Here is a 22,349-nt window from a genome sequence, read left to right as displayed (position 1 = left end):
GTATACCTTGCTCAGCCTAATTTAGTAGGGAGGGCCTTGAACCTTCCGGAGGTGGGTGGGAGTGTGTGTGGAGGGAATGGAAGGAGGGTAGGGAGTGGGAACTTGGACTGGTATTTTTTAAAAATCTAATAATTTTTTTTAAAAAAAACCTCAAAGACCCCATACTTTCAAATTGCTAGAGGAAAGGGAACATGTTAACTTATAAGCATAAATAAGGACTTTCTGAATTACTTAAGGAAATAAGACCCTTAATCAACAAATGGAATCTCACAAAATTAAAAAGCCTCCTTACAACAAAGGAAAGTGTCAATCAAATGAAAAACAGTGTATGGAATAGGTGAAATCTTTGTGGGTTATATGTCTGTCAGATAGTTATTACCTGTCTTAACCTGAACATAAAGAAAACCAACAACCAATTAAAAAGTTGACTACAGACTTGAACTGAAAGTTCTTCAAAGAAGAAGTACAATAGTTAATTTTTAGGAGCTCAGCATCATGACCATCAGAGAAATGAAAATTAAAACTACTTTGAGATTCAATTTCACCATAATCTGAATGGCTAAGGTTGGGAAAACAAATGATAATAAATCCTGGTAAGGGTGTAGGGAAGGGGGAGTGCTGATCTGTTGGTGGGAGTGGGAGTTGGAGCTAGTATGGAAGTCAGTGTAGAGGATGCTTAAGAACCTAAAAATAGGGCTGGAGAGATGGCTCAGAGGTTAAGAGCATTGCCTGCTCTTCCAAAGGTCCTGAGTTCAATTCCCAGCAACCACATGGTGGTTCACAACCATCTGTAATGGGGTCTGGTGCCCTCTTCTGGCCTGCAGACATACACACAGACAGAATATTGTATACATAATAAATAAATAAATATATTATATAAAAAAGAACCTAAAAATAGAGCAACCATGTGATTCTGCTGGACCACTCTTGGACGTACACCCAAAGGATTGTGTATCCTCCTGCTAGACCACTCTTGGACGTATACCCAAAGGGCTGTGTATCCTCCTGCTAGACCACTCTTGGACGTACACCCAAAGAGCTGTGTATCCTCCTGCAGAAAAATGGGCTCCTCTGTGTTCATTTCTGTTCGATTCACAGTAGCTAGGAAACGGAATCATCACCTGATAAGTTGACGAATGGATCATGAAAATATGGTATATGCACACAATGGCCTTTTATTCAGCTATAAAGAAAAATGGGATTATGAAATTTTCATGAAAATGGATGGAACTGGGCAATATGATACTGTAAGATAACCCAGGATTGTCCAGACAAATGTCACATGCCTTCTCTTATATGTGGATCTTAGCTTTGAATCTTTAGATTTATGTGTTTAATTTGGAGTATTTGTAGAGCTCAGAGAGCTAGGAAGAGCTCACAAGATGGGGAAGAGGTCTTAAGAGGTGAGAGCATATGAGACTATGTGGTTATGAAAGTAGAGGGTGGACACTGGGGTTAAAGGTTTAAGTAGGGGTGGGGGCAGAAGAATAAGGGAGGGGAGAGGTTCGGGTCAGTTAACTAAAGCCAAGGCGGTATGGGAAAACCCACTACTTTGTAAGCTAATTTTTAATAGGAGTTTGAACACTGGTATCTTGAGTGGGTGGACAATACTTCCCCCAGAAAAGCATTTTATCACTAGTAAGTAGAATTCTCAGTGTCAGTCATGGCATACTTCCGTATGAGGGGCTGGCCACGCAGGCCCCAGAGGTCCCTCAAACAGCAAGGGCTATTGCTATTGCTCTTGGCTGCCCACCAGAACTAACCGGTCAGACCCAATTGCTGAAAGTACAACATGCTTTGACTGCAGGACAGAGAGAAATCAGGCAGGAACTGACCCAAAAGCTTCATCCCTACTGGCTAGCTTTCATATTGCTAAAAAGTGCCGTGCGGGCGTCACTGTTCTGTTGCTGTGAAGAGACACCATGGCTCAGGCAACACTTTTAACTGCTGACTTGCCTATAATCTCAGAAGTTTAGTCCGTTATCTTCATGGCAGGGAGCATGTTGTGCAGGCAGACATGGAGTTGGAGAAGAGTAACTGGGAGGGCTACATCCATGCATGTAGACAAGGATGGGGACACTGGCCTGTGGGCACCTGAAACCTCAAAGCCCACCCTAGACAGGGTCCCACCTACTAGACCTTCTCAAACAGTGTCACTCCCTGATGCCGAAGCGTTCACGTAGATGAGCCTATGGGAGTCATGTTTATTCAAGCCGCTAGAGTAGACCACTATGAGAGAAAACCATTGATGCTATTACCCGGAAAAGAACCCTGCATGCTCCAGGACTGACCAGCCAGGCAAAATGTGCTCACAAAGTGTGCATCGGTGCCAAGCAATGCATGGGAGGTAAGCAGTCACTTTAGGACTGGATTTGAGACTTCATGCTTGGTGCAGCAAACCTTGTCCAAAGCTCATGGCTTGGGAGATGATAGACCCTATTGAGGACTTTGCTATCTTGTTAAACGGGTGTGTTTGAACTGCCTTCCACATATCTGTTTATACATGCAGATCAGTGTGGCCCTCAAACTAGGCTGGAGACAATTCTCTCTGCAGTGGGCAGCAGTCCATGCAGAGGCTCAAACTGACCAAAGTGCTGTGGACAAGTGGACAAGTGGCTGAGGGGTGCTTAGCCCTCATTGGGACCGCTCTACCTGCACACACACACACACACACACACACACACACACACACACACGGACCAGGGAACACTGTGGCAGAGGATCAGAAGGGATGCTGGAAAGTGCTGTCCTCTGGACATGGCATGGCCGTTGCGCTCACAACCTCCCTGTAGCTATGGTAACCTGCACAAGACCAAGAAAGAAAGATCAGTTAACATTCCAGCAGGCAGCTCTAATTGGACTCAGAGGGCATGAAGGGGAAGGGGGGGCTGGGAAGAGGGAGTCGGGTGGATATGATCAAGATATACAAAATTGACAATGAATAAGTCAAAGGAATGCTGTTAAATAAATAAATAATAAATAGAGATGCCGGTAGGAAGGAACTTTGGAATTTGGGTTTTGAAAACCACCCTCAATCCTACCACATCAGAGCTCTGATCCCCTGAGTGGTTACGCCAGCACAGCAAGCCTCTGCTTCTTTATTTCTAAAATTGGAAAGTTGATGCCTCACACACTTGATGTAATTCAGGTTGCCTAACACCCTTCCTACCTAACCCGTAATAAACAGCTAATAAAGAACAGGGCAGCGGCAGAAAGATCCGGAAGCTAGGAAAGTGGTTTCCAGAACCTAGGAAGGGTGTGAGGGAGGGGGACGGAGAGAGACAGAAACTAGGACAGAGAGGTACTGGCTGGCTTCCGGTGTTCTGTCACACAGTAGGATGACAGAGAGGCGCTGGCTGGCTTCCGGTGTTCTGTCACACAGTAGGATGACAGAGAGGCGCTGGCTGGCTTCCGGTGTTCTGTCACACAGTAGGATGACTGGGCTTGACCAAGGACTGAATGTGTCCAAATAGTCAGTGGAAATACTCTGAACATGACCAGCACAAACGACCGGTGTTTGTGGTAATGGATATGCTAGAGACCCACCACTACATGCTCTCATGCTCTGTGTTGATATATATATCACATAGTTATTCACACTTATGGGGTACATGCTATATATGTGTGTGTGTGTGCATGTATGTATATATGCATGTATATATGTATGCATGTATACCTGGGTAGTGGTGACACACACCTTTATTCCCGGCACTTGAAAGGCAAAGGCAGGCAGACTCTGAGTTTGAGGCCAGCCTGATCTACAGAACAAGTTCCAGGACCAGAACCACACAGAGAAACCCTGTCTAGAAAAACGTGTGTGTGTGTGTGTGTGTGTGTGTGTGTGTGTGCCACAAATGTCACAAAATACAGCAAAATAAAAAAAGGGGCACAGAAACACACTAGAAAGAAGCCCTGGGGAAGAAAGGAGGCAGACATTAGAAGGATGTGTCTACTCGGCAGGGGAGGTCAGTGCCACACAAGTCTGGAACACACAGGAGGGCATCTATGCCAGGGACTGTCTACACAGAAACTGGGCTCTTGCCTAAAGGGGGATAAGAGATGGTTTATTCTGGAGCCAAATATGAGTAACCATGGTCTAGAAACACAGATTTAGGGGACCATAAATTCCGTGTTCCTGTGGGAAGCAGTTTCATAACGTTTTTGTAGAAACAAAACACAGCAGAGAATCCCAGATATAGGCACTGACTGCTGTCTGATGACTCTCAGGAGTTTGGTTTGGTAGAAACTAGAGTTTTGTTAGTACATTCTAAAAGGTTTCTGTTAGTCACCGGACATTAGGTCTGACACAGAAGTGGGCAAGGAATGTGTAGGAGAATAAAGATCACCCAAGATAAATTGTAACTAGGCTGTGAACCTCCCCACAGTCAGTGAAATTCTAATACATTAATCAGCCTTGTATAAGGCTCTGATTTGAATGTGTGGCTTCTTTCTGGGAAATTCCATTCACAGACGTAGGAGTGGGGTACCTGCTTGTACTTTCTCCCTGGGCTCCAGCCTCCAGAGCTACAAGGGCATCAACTTCTGTTCAAGACACCAGTTACCTGTTATGGTAACTCCAGGGACCTAGGATGGACCCCAAAGTTCACCCATCAAAGCCCCATTAAGACCTGTGTGACAATGACACAACCCAGAGACCCACGATCTGTGAGGCCATCAGTCCTGTGCACACACAACTCCAAAATCTGCTTCAAGAAAAAGCAAGGGCCAGCAAGCTGGCTTAGCAGGCAAAGGGACCTAGCACCAGGCCTGACCACCTGAGTTCGATACCCAGGACCCACAAGGAGAGAGAAAGAGCCTAGTCCTCCAGTTGTCTGTCCTCTGACCTCTACACACGTCCATGACATCTGCCTGCTCTCTCTCTCTCTCTCTCTCTCTCTCTCTCTCTCTCTCTCTCTCTCTCTCTCTCACACATACACACACACACACACACACACACACACACACACGCACACACGCGCGCACGTGCACACACACACAAAGACAAATAAACAAATGGAAAATGTTAAAAAGAAAACCAAGTAAACAGCATTAAAGGTATCAATGAGGCCTGGGACTGCTCTGCACCCTGGGACTGCGGTCTGGAAGGCCAAACATGGCCAACAGCCCAGTGTTGGGTTCCTGGGTTGATGTCATTTGTGATTGCGGGCCTGGAGCTGTCCACTGAAGCCAGCTGCCCCGCATTAATATTTGATGGTGTTGAATGGCTTTTCTTCTGAGACTGAGAAAAAGAGGCCATTACACAAGGGTAATAAGATGTGCTGGTCTGATCATCGAGCTCCTGGCTGTCAGGGCCTGAGGAGGTTGGCTATGCCTTGAATAATTCATCCACCTGTAATGATTTCTCAGCCCTTACAGCCCCTTTGGCGGGAAGCAGCCAGGCCGCCCCCTCACCCTGGCATTTCAGCCTTAAATGTGGTCATGCTTAGTCACACCAACCCCAGCGCAGAAGGCACACGCAGTTCTTGCAGGTGACCCGGGACTTGACCTCGTTTTCCTGGGCTACACGAGCAGATACACTGTGTGCTTGCTCCCCACCCTTCTACACCAACAGAGTCTGGGGTGACTTTGAACCTGGAATCTTTCGAAGGTATGTTGTGTGGTTCCTAAGCAAGTGTCTATGCCTCTCTGGGCCTTGGGCATATTATTCTGTCTGGCCTTTTGCTTGGAGACTATCTTTGGCGTTCCAAGTAAACATTTCTGTTTCTTCCACATACAGCATTTGGTACCAGCTGCATTCATTTCATCATTTCCACCTCTGAGGGCCCAGATGAACTTAGTGGCAGTCCCCAGTAGCGAAGGCAGGGTGGCCAGAGAATGGCCAGGGACAGCTGCCTAGGCTGTGGCTGAGTGAGAACACTCAGGGACGGTTGGGGTGAAGGTGCAGAGGACAGGGCCTGAGCAGGGAGAGGCTGTTGACAGCGGCTTAATTGTGACTGAAGTGATCCAATACACGCGATGATCAAGACCACAGTTATGCCGAGCGGTGGTGGCGCACGCCTTTAATCCCAGCACTTGGGAGGCAGAGGCAGGTGGATCTCTGTGAGTTCGAGACCAGCCTGGTCTACAAGAGCTAGTTCCAGGACAGGCTCCAAAGCCACAGAGAAACCCTGTCTCAAAAAACCAAAAAAAAAAAAAAAAAAAAAAAAAAAAAAAAAAAAAGACCACAGTTACGACCCTACTAAAGAACTTGGGGCTTTTGTTGTTGTTTTTAAAGACAGGATCTAATGTATTCCAGACTGATCTGGAGCTCACTGCAAAGTAACTGAAGCTGAGAATGACCTTGAACTTGATGCTCCTGCCTCTGCCTTGGCTCCAGTGCTGGAACGGCAAGACTGTTCTATCATGCCTGGTTTGGGGTAGTACTGGGCATCAAACCCAGAGCCTTGAGCATATTAGGCCAGCACTCTGCTAAATGAACAGCACATCCAAAGCTATGCTGTTCTTTAAAAAAAAAAAAAAAAGATTTTCCCTGTGGTCTTTGTTCACATCCCTCCAGAGACTTCCCGCTGACTTCAAGTGACACTCTTGGCCCTGCAAGACCCCCTCAGCTACATGTCTCTTTCCCTGTTTCTTTCTCTGGCTTTCCTGCAACACAGAAACACCGCATCGCTTCCCCTTATGTTGCACCAGGAAAGACCCCACCCCACCCCTGACTTCCCTTGAGCTTTTTCAGCCTTTGAGGGACTTCGTCTTCTCACATTCTTGCCTTGTCACTTGAGCTGCCACCATGCCACCCCGAGGTCACTGTAGCCAGGATTTTCTTCCATGGCCCTTGGCAAGAGCTGGCTTCATTCTTGTCTGAAGATGGTCTAGCCTCTGCTCTTGACTGCAGCAACTGGGCAGAGACCAGGCCTGCTCAGGAGAACGGTGGCTGTGTCCCTTGCTCCCCTGACTTCTTGGAGGCTTTTGTCCACCATAGCAGTGAAACTCTGGGCAGAAGAGAGGCCCTACACTCATGGGAGCAAGGAAAGCTCAAAGATGGCTGGTTGGCAGAATGGGGGGGGGGGTGAGAAGGGACGGTAATGGGGAAGGACAATGTGGCAGCCCTAAGGCGGAGCCTAAGGAAGGCTGCCGTAACTCAGGGCTGACAGGGTAGGCAGTCACGGATATGCCTTGGTGGATATGGCTCTGGACTGGAAAGAGAACATTCTGCAAATTCATCATCCGGGTGAGGGACGTCTTCAGAGGAATGGCTCTTTGGTGGGTAGCTGCTACAAGCTCACCTAGAAGGAGCAAAGGGGAGCTGCTGACTATGGGGTGCTGCTGATGGCCACAATGATGGTGTCTAACATGCCATCTCCTCAGAAGCTTGTCACCAGACACAGGAGGAAGCCCTGTCCTTGTTCATCTCCCCATCACTCTCCACTGACAAAGCTCAACATTGTGCCAGCACCCACAGGAAACACGCCACAGTTCCAGCTAGTCTTCCGCACGGCAGAGGAGGAAGGGTTCATGTGGAGCTGAGGTACCACTGACAGTGGGCACAATTCTCCCCTTTGGACCTGACCGCAGCTCCCTTGCAGCAGCAGGACTTTATAACTTCTTGCACAAGATATTGCTGGGCACCTCACAAACCACAAATCTCTTCCTTTTCTCAAGTGGGTTAGCTCATGGTCCCCATGGCCACCACTTCTATTGTGGTGTGACTTCCTTCCTCCGCAAGCTCACTGGTGTTCCCACACAACAGTCTGTTGCCTACACGCTACATGGAAGGTGAAATCCACGGGCTTCTTACGAAATCAAACAGCTTGGGATTGGGGTGTTCCTCAGAGGCTGCAAGCACATACTGCTCTCTCACAGGCCAGGAGTTCAATTCCCAGCCTGCTGCCTGGTGGCTCAAAACCACCTGAAAGTCCAGCTCCAGGGATTTCACCTCTGACTTCTGAAGGTGCTGGGCTCGCATTTGTATACACACAAACATACACTCTTAAAAATAATACTTTCTGATCAAACAGATTATACAGCTAAGCACACATGCGTGCTATATGCTCACATTATTCCTATAGACAGCAAATAGGAACAGGGAAAGCTACGGTGGGACTCACTTCCGTAATGAACTCCCAAGGCCCTAACTGATCTCTATGGTCCCTGTCACCCATGACCAGTTGTGCAGATCCTAGCTTTATTTCATTCAGCTGGTCTCTGACTAGGAGGAGGATCTGCACCTTTCTTCCTGAATGTGATAGAATATAATCTCACTATGTGTGCATGTGTGTGTGTGTGTGTGTGTGTGTAATCTTTGTGCACATGCAAGTTCTTGTGTATAGGTTCATGTGGTGGTAGGTCAATGTCTGGTATCTTTCTCAATCGTTTCTCTACCTTAAAAAGTGTGTGTGCGTGTGTGTGTGTGTGCAAGCGTGCACACGCACGTGCCGGTACATGCAAGCACAAAATTCTTACTAATAGTTGGCATCTGGTACTGGTGTTTACAGGTTCCTGGCTTCTTATCCACATAATTGAAGATAAAGGCTCGCAGAGGTTGGCAAAAGAAACAATGTAACTTTATTCAGAGCAAGGTTAGATAGTTCGGTCCATAAAAGGATACAGTGTCAAGTTTGACAACAGATCACAAGAGCAAGAGGACCCCAAGCCGTAGAATGCAGTCTCTCCATGGAGTCTAAAAGAAAAACGATCTGGCTACTAAAGGGTGGTTTGATTGATAGGTTAGATAATATATTCATGTTCCCCCACTGCACGTACTCCATCCCATAATGCATCTTTATTTTAATCATATGCACACCTAATTATGCACAGGCATAAGATGGTAAATAGGAGTTTTCCCCTAAAAGTTCACTTGAAGGACACAGTTTGCCTTATTGCGCATGCACCCAAAACTAGTTCAGTCTGGCTTGGCCCTTGTATTCTTCCTCCCTAGTTACGTAGGGAATACACTTGAATAGAATCTGTCTAAATTTGATTGTTACTAGGGGGTGAAGAAATCTATACTATTGTTCAGAGATCGGAGTGCATCCCCTAATGCAGATGGGGGTTTTGAAGTTGCTAGGTGCATTGTTTGGAAATGAGTGCATGCACGTAGTATGTGCAGGCGAAGGAACTGAAGCTGTCAAGTGCTTGTTGCAAGAGGGGGGTTGTGCATAACTCAGTCCAAATACAGACCCAGGTTACTAAACCTTCTCTGGGCTTGCCTGCCTCAAACCTAGGGCCTTGCACAGGCTAAGTGAGCATACTGAACATCATTTGGAAGTCAATGCCTGTCTGAAAAAGCATTTGCTGTGCTCTGAATGCTTGTGTTACCCCCTCCTCTCCATCAGATTAGCAGTGTTGACATCTTCAATCCCCAAGCAGTTAAGAGATTGAGGCCTGGGGGAGGTGACTGGGTCAGGGGGTGGAGCCCGAGGGAAGTGATGGGGTCATGGGGGCAGAGCCTTGGGGAGGTGATTGGGTTGTGGGGTCAGAGCCTTAGATACTAGGATTGGTGGTTTCTGAAAGAGACTCAGGGAGCCTGTTTACCACCTACCAGGGAGGAGGATGCTGGTTGTGAGGAGGCCTGTGACAGACACTGAATCTGTCTGTCAAGGGCAGCCTTGAACTTCCCACTCTATACACGGTTATCTGTCAGCCACTCTGCTTCTGCAATTTTGTTATAACATCCAGGAGAGACTAAGACAGAGGACTAGAACGGATGGGAAGGGGGAGCTACTTAAGTAAGTACCTGAGAATTCAGAGTGACCTTGAAGCCTGTGGCAGCCTCTGGCAGCTGCGTGACCTACTTAGAGAAGACCTGTATGGCTGCATAGAACGCCGGCAGGATCAGCACAGGCCACCCTGGAAAAGGGGAACAGAGTTAGGCAGTGCAGGAAGGTCGTCCCTTAAGAACTTGAGTTATCTATTTCACAGAAGCAGAAGCTTGGGGAAATAGTGTGGACATGGATTTTAAAGGTATGGGATAATGAACAGAGATTCTGGGCTCAATTCTGTAGCTTGCACAGTGAAAAAGGGCACCAAGGGTTTATCTGATTGGCTGACTGAAGTGCGGATCAAAAGACGGTCTACCGCGAAAGAGCTGTAGATGGCTGAGATCCCTTGGCTTAGTGTTGATGGCGGGATTCAAAGGCTCAGGGAAATTGGAATGCTCAAGTGGATTTTCTGCTTAAAACCAAACCCTGCGCAGTGGAGTTTTGCTGCAGCTGTAGGGCACAGATTGACGGGATGGAGAGCTACCCATCTGAAGAGCGCTGCCATGGCCCTTCTCTGGGTGCCAGATCTTACAGTGTGGGATGCTGCTCGGCTGGGCAACTTAAAGGCAGTGGGTATAATTGGACCCCAGAGTGGCAGAAGCCCGGTGGCAGCATGGAATCACCAAAGGCCACACGATTGAACCTACGCTAACGGACAGCATAGACAAAACTGTGTCCGTAACGGCCTGACTCCTGTAGACCCTTGGCGTTGGCTAATGAATCACACTGCCCCCAGACGTGAAACGGACGGGAAGCCCATTAAGTCCTTGCAGGATCTGTATAAGCAGGAAAATTCCTGAGGTACTGAATGACATATGATCCTGAATCAGACTAACCGAACCCCAGACCCTCAACAGATTTCCGGACTCGAGGCAGCTTATAGACGCAGAGTTCCTCAGGTGAGCAGAGACTTGGCTAAGGTCACACTACTGATGCAGATCTTTCTCCCACCCTTCCCCAAAGGTACATATGGTCCTGCACCCTGGGGAAAAGATAATAAATAATCCGGCCTTTGGGGGGCATGCTAACCCACTGTATCTGAATTGATATTGATACCAGAAGGTGTCCCCCAAAGCACTGTGGCCCTCCAATTAAAGTAGGGGCTTCTATAAACCAGGTGAATGAAGGATTTAGGCAAAGTTCAACTCAAAGCAGGTCCAGAGTGTCATTAAATCCATGCTTTGGTTATTCGCCAGTACCTGAATGTATGATTGAGATAGGCACACTAAGAAGTTGGCAGAATTTTGACCCCTTGACCTGTGGAATGAGGGCATTTTAAGCTTTTATGACTCTCAACCTTTATAAGTTTTACATCTCTTTTGTGAGTTTCTTTTTTGAATTTGGTAACAAAGAAAACTATAAGACTATAACTATCTAGTCCTCAACCCCATTAGAGACTTGAGAAAGATAAAATAGTACCAGAATAACCAGGAAGTGTAGAGCAAGCAACTTCCAAGACTATAGAAATGACAGAGACAACTAGCTGCCTGGACAGTCAGTAATCCAAGGTTCCTTTGCAATGTTTAAAACATGCATATTTGGCCTACAGGTCTAGAATATCTGACAGACTTTCTTTTTTAATTTAATTTATTTTTTTTAAAAAAACCAGACTACCTTTTTTATTTTACATGCCAATCCAGTTCTCACTCCTTCCCCCTCCTCCCATTCCCTCTACCTATTTCCCTAACCCCCCTTCCCCCATCCACTCCTCAGAGTGAGTAAGGCACATTGCTTTGGGGAAGGCTGAAGGTCCTCCCTATTATATCTAGGCTGAGCAAGGTATTCATCCAAAGAGAATAGGTTCCCCAAAAGCTAGTACAAACAGTAAGGATAAATCCTGGTGTCACTGCCCTGCAGTCTGCCTCAGCAATACAACTGTCACCCACATTCAGAGAGACTCTTTTGGACCTATGCTGTTTCCTTTCCTATCTGGCTGCAGTTGGTGAGCTCTCATTAACTCGTGTAAACTGTTTCAGTGGGTGTACCTATCATGATTTTGACCTCTTTGCTCATATTCTCACTCTTCCCACTCTTCAGCTGGACTTTGGGAGCTCAGTCCAGTGCCCAATGCAGGTCTCTGCTTCTGTTTCCATCAGTTGCTGAATGAAAGTTCTATGGTGACATTTAAGATATTCATCAATCTGACTACAGGGCAAGACCAGTTCAGGTACCCTCTCCTCTATTGCTTAGGATCTTAGCTGGGGTCATCATTATGGATTCCTTGGAATTTCTCTAGTGCCAGGGTTCTTGTTAGCCCCATAATGGTTCCCTAAATCAAAATGGCAGACTTTTCTATAGCAGGAATTTTAAAGGACTCACCTACTTTGCCTTGACAAAGTTTGGCAGTGGACTTCCTTTTTGTCTTCTTTGTCCAATTTGAATAGCATACTGTCAGCCATTTAGATAAGGGCAAGTTCTTGGCTGGTGTCTAGCTTTGTCTCATTGAAAGCAAGCTCCATGTGGAGTTTCTTCAATGCTCATCATCTACTCTGAAATAGATTGGAGCTGGCAGAAGCAGTTGAGTCTTACTATCATGAAAAGCTTTATGTGGTTAAGGCATTTTAAATGTCACATTGTGTATATCTCTGAAGTATTTGAATACCACCTATCTAAAATATATCTCTGTTTAACCTTGAAAACATACCTAACGTGACTTCAAGTTTGATTGTTATAGTTAAGTAACTACTAACCTACATTTCTTAATTATCCTAAGTCATTTATAATAGCTTCAAGAACTAGAGATTTACTTTACATTTTTAAATGTGTTGCATAGGTACTGTACCTTAAACAAGAGTAGAAACATACATATAGTATGTTATAACAAAAATAACCTCAAATTTGTGTCCATATGCAAAAATCCATACCAATGTAAAATATCTGAGATTAGTAGTTGCTTTTTAGCTTTAAAGTAGATTCTATAATCTACCCCTTTATACTATCATTCTTATATTCCCCCTTGATTCATTAGATAGGAGAGAAAGAAGGATAATATAGAAGAAACCCTTAATCCAGGTTCCTTTGCTTAGTTTCCTCCTTGACTATGACCAATAACAACTAATAGGAAATAACTTGCAACTAACCCCCCTATACAATGACAATTAACCACAACCCACCAAATGACCCAGAACCACCAGCCCAACTTTTAAGACTATGAGCATTGTGTTCTTAAAATACTTCCTGCTCTCTAGGGGCGAGGACATCTTTAGGAGACCATGAGAAAATTGGGATAATGGTGTAGTCCTGAGAGAGCTAGCTGCATCATTTGTTGTCTAGTCTCCATGTGATGGCAAGCACAGGGCTTCTCTGAAGTCCTGACTGGAATCAGGGAGAATAGACAATGTCAGCTAGCCCTTTAAAAGTTGTCCTGGATGCAGATTTTTGAGGAAACAGAAACGGAGGCATTTTGTGTGACTGGATTACTTGGGCTACTCATATTACCTTCATTGGTGCCTGGTCCTCTTGTTCTGAAAACACACAAACTTTTAAAGGTAATATGCATTATCATAAGTATGAATGTGCTGTGAGCAAGAGTTAGCTAAAAATGATTTTGTGCTCTATGTTTGAGCAGATAAAAGGTATCTGTCAACTTTATTAGTCCATTTGGACTGTATAGTCAAACCCAAATATAAATCTCCATCCATGCCGGGCGGTGGTGGTGCACTTAGGAGGCAGAGGCAGGTAGATCTCTGTGAGTTTGAGGCCAGCCTGGTCTACAAAGGGAGTTCCAGGACAGGCTCCAAAGCTACAGAGAAAGCCTGTCTCGAAAAACCAAAGTAAATAAATAAATAAATCTCCATCCATGCCATATGAAAGGATGACATGTAATCATAAATCATGAGGACTCTTTAGCCAACAACATTTATCGTGTCTCATCATCTCAGAGGTTTGCCCATGGAGAAGGATCCGCATATATATCACCAGTCCTGTTGCTCTTTTTGGTTTCTCCCTTCAAATCTGCAGTCAAGATTTTCAGGCAGTCTCCCTCAGTCAAATCTGATCTTTATTATTTTTGAAGAAAACCATAGTCTTTTATTTCCTGTGGAAACAAGGGCATAACCTCTCCTCTAAGGCAATACATTTCCTTACTTCCTTTCTAAAGTTAAGACAACCTTAAAATATATAGGCTGGTTTAATTCAGCAGTTTGTTTCTACAGTCCAATGTCTCTGTAGCTGTTGGTTTTTTGCTCATTAGCATTTTAAAATTTTTAAATTAGTAAAGCACTATATAGGGTCCAAATGTCTTGTGTTGTGATATTTCTCATTCATACAAGGCTTATTCTTTTTATATTACTTGATTCTCTCTTTAAAGACATTGATTTATTAGCTTCAACCTATTTTTTTCTATGGACTGTCTATACCAATTTTCTTTTCTTTCTTCAGCACGTAAGCACATTTACCAGCATACCGTAACTGTTCTGAGGTTTTCTTGATCTGGACCTGGCTTTCTGTGCACTGTGGCTCCCAGAAAATGTTGCAAAGGCATTTTATTTGCCTGCAGGCTCCCTCTGTGGCTCTGCTTAGCACACGGTTCTGGTGGCTGACTCTGCCCCCCTCCAGGACACAAGCCTGTTGGTACCAATCAGGAGCTACATCTACCAGCTCCAGTCTGGGAAGTTGCCGGGTCCATGCTATGGCAGACATTTGTACCTTGTCTCCAACCACTGAGTAATGTGCCAGTTGCTCTTGGGTCCTGTGCTTGGCTCTATGTGCCTCCACATTGGACGCCAAATGCAGCAGATATTTCTTTGGACTGTCAGTTCTCCAATAATGACATGGAGACTTCTTGCTAATTCTGAATGCTTAGCTTTTAACTTAGGTTTGTTCTCAACTACCTCTTAAAACTAGCTGGTAAAACTTAAATTAACTCATTTATATTAATCTACATACTGCCACATGGCTCATTACCTCTCCTCCATACAGTATGTCTGATTTTCCTTTGTGTCTACTTCTCAGATTCCTCCTAGATTTCTTATCTCTTCTTGGAAGTCCCACCTATCCTTTCCTGCCTAGCTCTTTGTCATTCAGCTCTTTATTAAAACAGTCATAATGTTGCTTAGGCTGGTGAGATAAAACAGCAATACATTTTCACACAGCATTCAAATATCCACAATACTTCCTGCCTCATTAGCATATATTCACTGTACAAAGTCATGGTTTCCATTATGACATTTTAATACAAGAACATCAAGTCTTAATTTGATAAATTGATTATGCACTCATTTCTTTGTTACTTTCATTGCTATTTTTGCCCCTACTAGTTGCCCTCCTCTTCCCGTTTTACTCTTTCTACTTTGGTATATTATATTTTAAAATCTATACTCTATTTCACCAACATGGCCACCTAAGCATGAGCTGCCAAAGTGAACAGGGGTGTAACATGAACCACAAAGCTATATATATAAATTTATAAAGGAGTATGTTTGGGACACAGACTCACAGATACAGGACAAGGTATAACCAGTTGCAGAGTCCTTCTATTTTGCCCAAGAGAGCTGGGGACTGACCACACACCACCTGATGCAGTCTTCACCTCCTAAAAGGATGCGTGCTCGCTCTCTCTCTCTCTCTCTCCTTAAGTAGTCACATTTGTAGACAAGAAGCCATGCTCTAAGGCTGGTACCCCAAGGCTATTGGAAGAATGTGTTCCCACAACACTTCCTTTTTTATCTAAATAAGAAGATTCTAAACCCAATGCAAACTATACACAATAAGAACAATTATCAAGTGTTGTCCAGGAGAAAGAAAGGGTAGCAATAGAAACAAAAACGGAACTGCAACCAACATCAAACAAGAAACACATACTAAGTATTTGGAAAATAATCGAGATTCTTCCAATAGCTTCCTTATCCTGAAGAGTCTGAGTCTTGTACATAATAGGCCCTAGCTAAGATATGAGATATGAGATATAAGATATGAGAGGATAGTGACTATGACTATCTAGTCTTCAAGCCCATCAAAAACCTGAGAAGGAAAATAATATTCTGAGTAAGCAGGAAGTGCAAGCAAGCAACTTCCAAAAGATGTAAGAAACAGTAAGTTACCTGGACAGTCACCCAAAGTCCCTCTGCAATGTTATGGCAACCAAACTTGGCTATGGGCCTAGAATATCTGGCAGACCTTTTTCAGAAGCAGGAAAATCTCAAAGACTGTCCTACCCTGTCTTAGCAAGGTTTAGCAGTCACTTTTCTTTGTGTTCTGCTTGTCCAGAATGGACAGCATGCTTACTATCAGCAGTCAAGAAAAGGACAGTTTTGCAAAGAAAGCAAGCTCCACCTGGGGTGTCTTCAGTGCCCACCATCCTCTTGGGAATAGATTAGTGCTACCAGGTACAGTAGTGTCAACATTGAAACATCTAAATGCCATATTCTGTCGGTCTTTGAAGTGATTGAGTGATGTGGGAGTGTCATATATCAATCTGTTGATTTCATTGGTTAAGCAATAAAGAAACTGCTAGGCCCATTGGATAGGCCCACCCTTAGGTGGGTGGAGTAAACAGAACAGAACGCTGGGAGGAAGAGGAAGTGAGCTCAGACTCCACAGCTCTCCTCTCGGGAGCAGAAGAGAGGCCATGCTCCGCTCTCCCAGGCGGGCGCACACAATGAAGCAAGCCGCCAGGTCAGACATGCTGAATCTTTCCCGGTAAGACCGGTGCTCACAGATTATTAGAGATGGGTTGATTGGGATATCAGAATTAGCCAGTAAGGGCCAGAGCTAAGGGCCAAGCAGTGATGAAAAGAATACAGTGTCTGTGTAATTATTTCGGGGCATAAGCTAGCCGAGCCGGGCAGGCGGCTGGGGTGTTTGGGGACGCAACCCTGCCGCCGCCCATATTACTACAATTGATGATTACTTATCTACATGGAATACATCTTTATGCATCTAGAGAACCTAACTAACATAACTATAAGTATGACAAACATGGGCGACTATAAACCTATAATTGTTAATAATCTATATAGATTAAAGACTAAAGCTTCCATTGTAAATATAAACCATCTCCAAATGTGTACAGCATAAGAACAATGATCTCAAAATCGTAACAGTATATAAAAATATCTTAATCAGAGGTAGAAATATATAGTGCAATATGACAAAAATATCCTTAATTTGTATCAATATACAAAATATCTTGGCCAGACTGTGGTGGCGCACGCCTTTAATCCCAGCACTCGGGAGGCAGAGACAGGTGGATCTTTGTGAGTTTGAGATCAGCCTAGTCTACAAGAGCTAATTCCAGGACAGGCACCAAAGCTACAGAGAAACTCTGTCTCAGAAAAAAAAAATCTTAAACAGAAGTAGAAGCATACATACAATATGGCAAAAATAAATTTGCATTTGTATCAATATACAAAAATACTGTAAACAGAAATAGGAACATACACAATATGACAAATGTAGTTTTGAATTTGTGTCAATATACAAATTATCTTAGAGGGGCTGGAGAGATGGCTCAGAGGTTAAGAGCATTGCCTGCTCTTCTAAAGGTCCTGAGTTCAATTCCCAGCAACCACATGGTGGCTCACAACCATCTATGGAGGGGTCTGGTGCCCTCTTTTGGTTTGTAGGCATACACATAGACAGAATATTGTATACATAATAAATAAATATTTTTTAAAAATTATCTTAGATGAAATACAAAAATAATCTTACATATGTATCAGTATACAATAATCTAAATCAATGTATATTATCTAAAACTAATAGTTGCCAAAAATAGATTACAAATATATAACACTAATCTACCTTCTAAACCTATCCTATCTATTCCTTCTTTTTTCTATACCAAACAAGATTCCTGGGTCTAATTATTATTATTCCACTCCCAATCCTATAATAACTTTAACCAACTCCAAGAAAAAACAAAAACCATCCATTCCATCAGTTGGGAGAGGGAGTATTATTTTCTTAGAATTGTGACCAGTCGGGCCGGCTGTGGGGTGGGGTGCCTTGCTCCAACCATGGAAAGACAAGCAGTGATATGCAGCTAACCGTTAGCCTCTGTGGGCGCTCAGGGTGTGGCAGGATGGACAGGGGATCCTGTCTCTCAGGGATCCAAGATGCAAACACCCTGGGCTCAGGGGGTGTGGAAAGTGTGCCAGCAGCCAGCGAGACTGGAAGCAAAGGCCACACAGACTAGTTGCAGACCGTCGGGTTCAGTTCACGTTTGGGTGCCACTTGTAGCATAAACCATATCAATTTATTAAGGGGTGCAATGGGAAAACAGACTCATGGATACAGGACTAGGCAGAACCAATTACAGTCCTTCCATTTTGCCTCAGGAAGCTGGGAACCAAGCACATGCCACTCCACGATGCCTGACCCGATCTGCACCACCCAAGAGAGACTGCGATCTCTCTCTTCCTCCTCTTAAGCAGTCACATCGGCAAACAAGAAGCCATACGGTAAGGCTGGTACCCCAAGGCTATTGACGGAATGAGTTCCCACAACACCAGGCTTCAATCCTTCACAAAGAACTATAAGCAACTGTGGAATGCTGAGAGCAAGCAAAATAGTTTTCCCCAGTGAAGAGACACATACACAATTGGTTATCCAATACCAGATGGTAAACTCTGAAAACATTCATACTAGTAACATTAAACAGACCAAGCAGGTCGTATTTAGGAATATATATGTATATTATATAAATGCATATATATGTGTACAATATACACATTCATATATTGTGTGTATATTCATAAAACAAGAATTAATGAAAAAAAGAGGTTCTGGATTTGAAGGAGAGAAAGAGGGAATTACATGGGAAGGTTTGGAAAGAGGAATTGGAAGGAGGATAGCGTAATTATTATATAATCTCAAAAATAAAAGATAAATTAAAAATGTAAATTCTATATTGTGTACAATTCAATGTTTGCCTTTGGGTCCAGCTTTTTTGCCCAACAAAGTGTTCTCTGGTTACACATTTTTCAAGCATATTACATAATTCCATTCTTAACTGTGGCCAAACTAAACTCTGTTATGTATACATATGCACATTTCGGTCCGTTCATCTGTTGCTTGACACGTAAGCTGATTCCATAACTTGACATCTGTGAGAAGTACCACCATAGCATGGCTGAGGAAGTATCTCTATCGTAAACTGGCTTCTATTGCTCTATATATTCTCAAGAGTGCCATAGCTGTATCATATGGCTGTTCTATTTTATTTCTCTGAGGAATGTCCATACTCATTTCCATAGTGCCCGAACTAGTCTACACCCCACCAGCAGTACACAGTGATCCATTCCCCCGAATCCTTGATGGCATCTGTTGTTTTCTTGGTTTTCGCCTTCGACTAGTGTGAGATGGAGTCTCTGTGAAGTTTTGGGCTGCATTTCCCTGATGGCCAAGGATGTTGAGCAGTTTCTGTATCGTTCCTGGCCATATGTATTTCTTCTTTGGAGAACTGCCCAGTTCATTAGCCCATCTGCTTGACTGGATTATTTAGTTTGGATAATTTTTGAAAGTTCTCTCTGGACTCTGGCTATTAGTCTCCTCAGACGCACAGCTAGTGGGAGCCTCTGCACTCTGCTGGCAGCGCCTTCGCTCTGTTGGTTGCTTCCTCTGCTACACAAACACTTATTAATTTGATTTGATTCTATTTAGGAACTCCTGCTATTAATTTTTGGGCTGACAAAAGACATTTTAGAAAAGTCCTTGCTTATGCCTCTATGTTTTCATCCAGAATTTTGCAGGTTCTCATCTTGCATGAAGACCTTTGATCTATTTTTACTTTGTGGAAGGTGAGGGGTTGAGATCTACTTTCATTCTTCTTCATGGCGATACCCAGTTTTCCTTCACCATCTGCTGACGAGGCTGCCTTTTCTCCAACATATATTTCTATAGCCTTGTCTAAAATCAGACGGCTGTTGTAGAATGGCTTTCTTTCTGACCCTGTATCCCATCCCACCGACCCGCCTGTTTGTTTTTGTGATGGCACCATACTGTTTTTATTACTAGGACTCTGTGTTGTCATTGAGGGTCAGATAATGTGATATTCATTGGCCCTTTTTCTTGGATTGTTTTGGCCATTCAGGAGCTTTTGCGTTGATGTATGATTTAGTTTCTCCCTTATTTCTGCAAAGAATGACACTGCGATCTTTATGGGAATTTCATAGACTGCATATCACTTTCAGTACCGCAGCCATTTTCTCAATAGTAATTCAGACAGTTAATCAACATAAGAGGTATTCCCACCTCCTAATGTGTCCTTAAACTTCTTTCTTCATTGTTATTTTTTAAGATTTATTTTATTTTTGTTTGTGTGTGTATGTGTGTGTGCATGCACACATGCCCACAGAGACAGAGGAGGGTGTCAGATCCTCTGGAGATGGACTTACAGGCAGTTGTGAGCCACATGGGTTCTAGAAACTGAACTTCAGTCTCTACAAGAGTGAAACAGGCTCATGGCCCGTGAGCCATCTCTTCAGCCCCTTCTTGATAAATTATATTTATTTGGTGTGAAGATGTGTGTGTGTGTGTGTGTGTGTGTGTGTGTGTGTGTGTGTGTGTGTGTGCTCATGCCTTCCAGTATGTCAGAAGTCAAGGTACAGGAGTTGATTCTCTTTTTCCACCATGTAGGTACCAAAGATTGAACTCAGGTCATCAGGCTTGGCAGCAGGTACCTGTACCTGCTGAGCCATCTCAACGATCCTCTGAAGTGTTTGAAAGTCTTCACTGTAGAGGTCTTTGGTCTCTTTTTTACATTTATTCTCATATTTTAAAAGGTTATTGTGGATAGGGTTGATTTTCCTTACCTGGCTTGGTACTGGGATATTCCTGTTTTGTAGGTTGAGTTTAGGAGGATTTTTTTTTCCCCTTTATAATTTATGGGATAGCTTGGGGACCACTGGTGTTATCTTCTTTTGGAGTTCAGGTAGAACTTAGCAGTGAATCCATCCAGGCCTGGGCTCTCTTCTACTGGGGGGACTATTGCCGTTTCAATATCAATGTTCATTTTTTAAATCTATTTTTCATTTTTGTTGAAAATATTTTTCATACAATATATTCTGATCACAGGTTCCCCTCCCCCAACTTCTTCTAGAACCTTCCCACCTTCCCACCCACACAAATTCATGCTTTCTTTGTCTCTCTTTCTTTAGAAAATAGTAAAACAAAGTTTTAAGAAGAAAAATAACAAAGAGAAAGCATTAGAAACACACAAGCACACGTGGATGCACACCCCATAAAATCCCAAAATCATAAACCATGACCTCTAAGCAAAGGACCAGTAAGCCAAAAAAAAAGTGATATGAGATACAGGAGTCTACAAAAATACCATTGAGTTCATTTTGTGTTTGCCATTTACTGCTGGGCATGGGACCTCCTCTTAATGTGTGGTTAATATACCCAGTGAGACTCCACTGGAGAAAACTAATTTTTCCTTTGCCAGTGGAAGTCAGTTGGAGATAGCTCCTTGGCTAGGTAGAGGTGGGAACTCACACCTATTTCCCCTGTCAGCACTGGCACCCTGTCTAACTAAACCCTGTGCATGCTGCCAGTCTCTGAGTCCATATGGGCTTCGGTCCTGTGTGTCCAGAAGACCATGCTTCCGTGTGCTCTTTATTCCCACTGGCTCTTACAAGCTTTCCACCTCTTCTGCATAACTTCCTGAGCACTGAGGTGCAGGGTTTAATGAAGACATCCTATTTAAGACCGAGTGTTCCAAGGTGTGGATCTATTAGTTGCCATCTTTAGCGTTAATTTTAGATCTGTTTAAAATGTTTGTATTTGGTTTGTGTTAGATAGGTTAAAGTGTCTTAGGATTTATCCATTTCTTCTGGGGCCTCCACTTTATCTGAATACAAGTTTCAAGGTGTTCTCTGACCATCCTCTGAACTTCATCAATGCCTTCTTAGTATCCCTCTTCTTGCTTCTGATTTATTAATTCTTCCTTTAATTAATTTCATTAATCCTCTCTTTATATGGCCAGCTTGTCTAAGAGCTTGTCCAACTTTATCTCTTCAAGCAGCAAACCCTTTTTTCTTGATTGTTGTACTCTTCTTTGTCTTCAAATCATTCATTTTTAGACCTTTATTATACTTTTCCTTGTAGTAATTTTGTGTTCCGGTTAGTCTAATCCCTTACCCAGACTTTGTGATCTATCTTGTGTTATTTATTTACATCTTCTCTAATGTTGTAATGCAGGCATTCATAGGTATAAACGTCCCTTTTAGAGTTGCCTTTGCTGTATCCCAAAGGTGGTGGTGGTAAGTTGTGCTTTCATTTTTATTTTATTCTAGGAATTAAAATTTCCCCTCTGATTTCTTCAATAACTCGCTAATCATTCACAAATGTATTATTTAATGTTCATGTGTTTATATATAATTTCTGGAGTTTCTCTTGCAGCTGAGTTCCACTTTAATTCCATTCCATTTAATTCCACTTTAATTAATTCTGATAAGATGCGAGAAACTGTTTCATTTTTTTGTGTTTGTTCAGACTTCTTTTGTAGCTGAAGATGTGATCTATTTTAGAGAACATTCCACTGGCGCTTAGGAAGAAAGTGTGTTCTGTAGCTGTTTGATGGAAACTCCTGGAGCTATCTGTTTAATCCATTGACTAAATGGAACCGTTTAACTGTGATTCTTTGAAAAAGCTGGATAACCTATCCGTGGATAAGAGTAGGGCATT

Source organism: Microtus pennsylvanicus, chromosome 14 (assembly GCF_037038515.1).
Source record: "Microtus pennsylvanicus isolate mMicPen1 chromosome 14, mMicPen1.hap1, whole genome shotgun sequence".
NCBI lineage: Eukaryota > Metazoa > Chordata > Mammalia > Rodentia > Cricetidae > Microtus > Microtus pennsylvanicus.
The sequence above is the reverse complement of the archived record's forward strand: the minus strand, read 5'-3'. Positions refer to the sequence as shown.